This window comes from Artemia franciscana, chromosome 11 (assembly GCF_032884065.1).
Source record: "Artemia franciscana chromosome 11, ASM3288406v1, whole genome shotgun sequence".
Taxonomy (NCBI): Eukaryota; Metazoa; Arthropoda; class Branchiopoda; order Anostraca; family Artemiidae; genus Artemia; species Artemia franciscana.
Genome location: NC_088873.1, coordinates 38513314 through 38520164, shown reverse-complemented (window position 1 = coordinate 38520164; position 6851 = coordinate 38513314).

The window sequence follows — 6851 nt, the reverse complement described above, 5'->3', positions numbered from 1 at the left end:
GGAATCATACCTGAAACACAGAAAGAAAATATAAATTTTAATTCTATTTAAAAGAATGCAATAACAAAATTGATCATAGTAACGGTAAAGTTTACACCCCAAATTGTTTAGAGGATTGTCTCTTTTGTCCAAAAGGCAATTTGCCATGAGAAGGTGGGGGGTCCATATTTTTACAACCTTTTTGTACATAATTTATTATAATAATTTATTATTTTTTGTACATAATTTATTAAGTACATGTTATTATTACCTAATAATTTTTTTCCGATCCTGGGGGTTTTCCCAATTAGTACTTCTAACATTGGCAAATTGTTACTGGCAACCCCCGATGAAGGCACAAAGGCATTTACACCAGTAACGGAGAGTTCACAACTCCTTTTTTTTAGTGATGGCGGCCATAATGGAAAAAGTAGAATAAAAAATAAGGCGTCACTTTGAGTTTTATTATAGGTTCAACGATCCCATCTACGAGTAATATGAAAGTACAATCAAACCTTTTCATATAGCCTATAGGCACACCTATCAGTATTGTAAGAAGAAACATAATTATCCATGAAAACCTTCGAAATTCAGATTGATTGATGAATGCATTTTTAATTGATTAGTTAAGGCATTCCACAATTAGAGACACCTCACGAGTTCTCCATAACGACGTCTTTCCCTTACAGATCTTAGTTGGCGGGATTATAAGATTAGACACGCAAGTATGTGTCACGGGTGGTGGGTATCCAAGCCATTGGTTTCGGTGCTCATTTTCATTCAGAGGCGTTGTTTCGGGGGGGGGGGGCAAGGGGCAGTTGCTCCTACCCAATAATTTGGAGAAAAAATTATTATATAGCCCATGCCACTAAAATCTCCACATAAAGGCCCCTCTTGCTTCCCAATAAAAATGTTGGAGCTATACCCCTGTTTTCATTAGACATGCAACCTCCCTTCAATTAAAGAAATATATTTGAACAAATGGCTCACAAACTCAGGGGCACCAGTTTTGAAAAGAGGACAACTGTTCCCTACCCCTTAGATCTAATTGATCCTCCCCTCTTAATTTTGAAGGATACTTTTTGCGGGATATTATCAATAAAAAAATCGAAAAAAGCTGAATGGCCCTCCTCCCAAGATTTGAAAAATATCTTTGCTCTTATATCTTCATTTAGAAAATCAAAAAATCCTTTATCCTCCCCCCATATTTTTATGAATTGGCACCCCTGCAATTTCTAAGCAAGGGGCAGTTCCCCTTTTACTGCAGAATCCAGGCCATTGGGTACGGTATTCACTTTCATTAGACATTTAACCTACCTACATTTAAAGGAACAAATTTGAGAAAAAGGGCTTACACGCCCAGGGCGCCAATTTTGAATGGCCATTGTCCCCCACACCTCAGATCACATTACCCCAACCCCTTTACTTTGGAAAATAAATTTTGCGGGGTATTTTCATTGAAAGAATCGATCAAAGTAGGTTTGCTACCTAACCTAAGCTTTGGATAATTCCTTTGCTCTTAAATCTTCATTTTTAAATTTAGAAAAGAAATGTCATCCTGCCCTCATTTTTTTGTTAAATGGTACCCCTTTACTTGCTAAGCACGTGACAGCTCCTGTATTAACACCATAAAGAATTTGAGTGTAAAATAGAAGATTACACTCATAAGCTTACTTGCACAGAAGAGGGGGAGGGGACTCTTATTTTCTTCAATGGTTTTGGTATTTAAGTGTGTCTTAAACTTAATGTGTGAAGTAGGTAACAGACGTTTGGTAATGTTGTCTGCGCTCTACCATCTTATCACATAACCTTTTATCCTATGGAGCAAATCAGGGTATTATCTTTGGTGAACAACGTAGAACAGACGTCAGCTGCAACCAGGGTTTCCAACAACCTCACAATAGGACTTTTTTAATAGCACACCAAAAGATGTCGGAAAAACGTCAAAGCTAAAAATGTGTCCATTTGGTTTTCCCGCTTTACTTACGAACCTTTAGGAGGGTCAGACATAAATTTTTTTTAGCCCCCCCCCCCCCTCCTCAACCAACACGTGTCAGCAAATGACTTGTGATAACTGCTTTACTTTATCTGAGTGGACTCTAGTTCCAGAAAGATCTCACAGACTCGTAAAGGTCAAGCATTAGCGTAAAACTTGCCGAACATGGACGCTTCGTTGTAACATGGATGCTTCGCTGCCAAACATTAGAAATCTAGCCAAAAAAAGCCAATCTGGTTTTTCCATTAAATTAACCAATCCTGTCACGTTCTTAATTTAGTGGACATGATCGCATAGATTTTTTTTTAAATAAATATTTATTAATAAACTATTCATTTGTTTAATACGCGTTACAAAATGCTGTTTTATCAACAGAAATAAAAGATAGGGATTGTTTTCTCTTTTACATTGACACTAACTGAAAACCAAAAAGTGAGTATATACATCGTTTTTTACGCCTCTTGATTGATTCTGACATTTTGACAAGCCAGAGGCAACTGAAAAAACCTTTTGTTAGGCTGTTCTCAAAGGGTAATGTAAACCAGAAGGATCGAAGTGTGATCGAAAGCAAACTGCAATTGACACTGTTACGCACATGTTACGCACTGTTACGCACTGTTACGCACAAAGCGAGAACCTGCAGGTTCTCGCTTTGAATACATGTCAGCAAACATTTTTGATTATTTTTTTTTCAGAATTTCAAAAATGTTAAATAAGACCTTAAGATGCAACAGCGACGATATAAATGTTTGATTTATGCTTCCATCTTCTTTTTTTTTATATTTTATGATTTTATGCTTTTTATATTTTATATTTTATGCTTTTTATATTTTTATGCTTCCATCTTCTTTTTTAAGACGTAATGCCATTTATGCTCCAAGAGATGAATATTTTGAAGAAAAAATCTTTGTACACCAAAGAGAAGAATATTTGAAGAGACGAAGAAGAAGCTAGGTATGGAAGTAGAAATGGAAAGAAAGAAAAATGGCACTGATGGCGAAAAGGAAAAGATTGAATGAAAGAAGATTTGTGAGTAAATTCAGATGTTCAGAATCCAGAGGGAAAAAAGTCACAACGGGTTAACAAAGAATTAGGAATTGTACAATTGATTAGAAATTATAACATTGTTCAGGTTTCAGATTCAAGATTTTTTAGTTGACAATGTTAATATCCATGATGGTAGTTGGGTAAAACTTAAAAAAAAAAAAAAAAAAATCTGGAGTCTTGACCGGAGCAAGAGGTATTTGAGAAAAAAATGCCTCTCAAGAAAAGAATCCCAACAAGGATGAAAAAGATATCGCTAGAGTTGGCAATGTTAATATCCATGATAGTAGTTGGGTAAAGCTAAAAAAAAAAAAAAAAAAAAAAAAAAAAAAAAAAAAAAAAAAAACCTGGAGTCTTGACCGGAGCACGAGGTATTTGAGGAAAAAATGCCTCTCAAGAAAAGAATCCCAACAGGGATGAAAAATATACCGCTAGATCTTTCAGGCGGCATTAGAGGAAAAGTTCTAGTTGGCAGCCCTGTCCATGTTCATCAGATCTAAATACAACTACGACATGGAATGTGTACGAAATGTACTACTGCTAATTACTGCTAATGTTTGCAGCTCTTCGCAGCACTGAGCCACCAGTGTACAACAGAGCTGCACACGCTCTTCCTTCACTACCAACTATTAAGAGCTTGACTCTTTACTATTTCCCAATAAAACCCCCAAGCAAGCAATGGTTATTCAACTTTTGCTTTTCCTGATTATCCTTTTGAAGGTTATTTTATGTTAAACAAGGTGTCTTGGAATTATCTTTAATAAAACTTTCGGAATCTCATGACCAAAAACTGAACAAAAGTTTGACCGGAATTTAATTGAAAAATAGACAATGGGGTTCTCTATAGCAGCTATTGAAATAATGAAAGTTCCCTACTGAAGGGTTTATGAAAGCTAATGATGAACATGCCCTTTTTCATTCTTCAGAAATTCTTAAGGGCCTTCTAAAAAAAAATTCCAGCCATAATTACTTTTTAAAAGCCAAGTTTGGTCTTCATGGCAGATTACAAGAACCATTTTGTGATTGTAATCCAGACTAAGGACTGAATGAAATAATAAACTAAAAGTCAGAAACGAACTGTAGTAAAGAGCGACCCGGCTCAATAGTAACCAAAACTCTAAAAAATGGAATTTTGATACCAATAGCTACATCAAAAGAATCGCATTTTAATGCTGATTTTAAATATATAAGTTTCATCAAGTTTAGTCTTACGCATCAAAAGGTACGAGCCTGAGAAAATTTGCGTTATTTTAGAAAATAGGGGGAAACACCCCCTAAAAGTCATAGAATCTTAACAAAATCACACCATCAGATCCAGCGTATCAGTTAACCCTACTGTAGAAGTTTCAAGCTCCTATCTACAAAAATGTGGAATTTTGTATTTTTTGCCAGAAGGCAGATCACGGATGCGTGTTTGTTTGTTCGTTTGTTTGTTTTTTGTTGTTTTTTTTTCCAGGGGTGATCGTATCGACCCAGTTGTCCTAAAATGTTGCGAGAGGGATCATTCTAACAGAAATGAAAAGTTCTAGTGCCCTTTTTAAGCGACCAAAAAAATTCGAGGGCACCTAGGCCCCCTCCCAAGCTAATTATTTTCCCAAAGTCAACGGATCAATATTCTGAGATAGCCATTTTGTTTAGCGTAGTCAAAAAACCTTATAAGTATGTCTTTGGGGACGACTTACTCCCCCACAGCCCCCGTGGGAGGGGCTACGAGTTACAAACTTTCACCAGTGCTTACATATAGTAATGGTTATTGGGAAGGGTACAGGCGTTTTCAGAAGGATTTTTCGGTTGGGGGGGGGGGGGGGGTTGAGAAGAGGGAGATATGCTGGGGGGACTTTCCATCGAGGAATTTGTCATGGGGGAAGAAAGTTTCCATGAAGGGAGCGCATAATTTACTAGCATTACTAAAAAAAAAAACAATGAAAAAATAAATATGAAAAAGTTTATTTCAGCGGGAAGTAAGAAACAGCATTAAAAATTAAAACGAACAGAAATTATTACCCATATGAGGGGCTCACCTCCTCCTGATACCTCTCTCTTTACGCTAAAGTATTTTTTAGTAATTTCAACTATTTATTCTACGGCTTTTGTGATTCAGGGGGGAGGTTTTACGAGTTCAGGGTGCTAAAATAGGCTTGAAAATTAATGTTAAGAAGACTAAGTCACTAAGGTTAGGAATAAGTGAAGATGAACAGGTGACCTTAGGTAACGAAAAGATTGATCAAGTTGGGAGCTTCAGTTACCTTGGTAGTATTATTAGTAAAGATGGTGGGAGCAGTGAAGATGTTAAAAGTAGAATAGCTAAAGCTCAGGGTGTTTTTTCACAGTTAAAAAAAGTTTGGAAGAATAGAAAGATAAGCCTACAAACCAAGATTAGAATATTGGAAGCTACAGTGATGACAGTGGTCAAATATGGCTCTGAAGCATGGACACTCCGAAAAGCAGATGAAAATTTACTAGATGTTTTCCAGAGAAATTGCCTACGGATTGTTCTGGGTACCCGGCTGACTGACCGTATTTCAAACAGTAGGTTGTACGAAAAGTGTGGTTCAATCCCGCTTTCTGGGGCTGTAATGAAAGAAAGGTTGAGATGGCTAGGCCACGTTCTACGGATGAAGGATGACAGATTACCGAAGATTGTCCTTTTTGGCCAACCGTCTGGGGCTACACGGAAAGCAGGTCGTCCTTGTCTGGGTTGGGAGGATGTCATAAATAAGGATTTAAAGGAAATGGGAACTTCCTGGGAGGGTGTAAAGAGGGAGGCTTTAAATAGATTAGGTTGGAGGAGGAGCGTGCGTAGCTGTGTTGGCCTCAGGCGGCTTGGTGCTGCAGTGAGTTATTAGTAGTAGTAGTAGTAGTAGTATTCTCAAAGAATTGGGACAAAATTTAAGATTTAGTGTAAAAAGCGAGGTACTGACGAGGGGGCGAACCCCCTCATATATGTAATAAAAACATGACTATACAAAAGTTCTTTACGTAAGCTAGTTTATAAGTTACGTATATCTTTTACTAATAAAAAGATTCATAAAAAATTAAAAGTTCTAGTTGCCTCTTTTAATTAACCAAAAAATTGGAAGGCAACTAGGCTTCCTCTCCCGCTCTTTTTTTCTCAAAACCATTCGATCAAAATTATGAGAAAGCCATTTAGCCAAAAAAAAAAAAATAAAAAAAAAAAAAAAAACTTTAGCGTAAAGAGCGGGGCGTTGATGAGGAAGCAGCCCCTTTCATATACGAAGTAATTTCTGTTCGTTTTAAGTTTTAATGTCGTTCCTTACTTTCAGTTAAAAAAATTATTTGTCATGGGGAAGAAAATTTCCATGAAGGGAGCGCAGAATTTACTAGCATTACTAAAAAAAAGACAAAGAAAAATAAATATGAAGAAGTTTTTTCAGCTGGAAGTAAGGAGCAGCATTGAAACTTAAAACGAACAGAAATTATTACGCATATCCTAATACCTCGCTCTTTACGCTAAAGTATTTAGTGACCTCTATTGTTCCTGGTGTTTTAACATAGCTTGTCTGCTTCCGCATTCAGAAAGAACATATGTCTTATTTTTGTCAAAAGTGTAACTCAAAGCCATGAAAATCCATGTGTGAAATCGATGGTAGATTGATAATATTATGTGCCTCTTTCAGTTTAAAAGCAAATAATGCATATTTGTTTAAATATTTCTCAGTAAGTTTTCTATCCTCTTTGTTCCCCTAGAAAACCGGTAAAACCGGTTTTTCTCTCTACATTCTGAGTCAATTAGCCTAGTCAAATTGAGATAAACTACTTTATGGGTATATCTTAATAAAATATTGAACATATATAGTGAATTTTTTGGGTT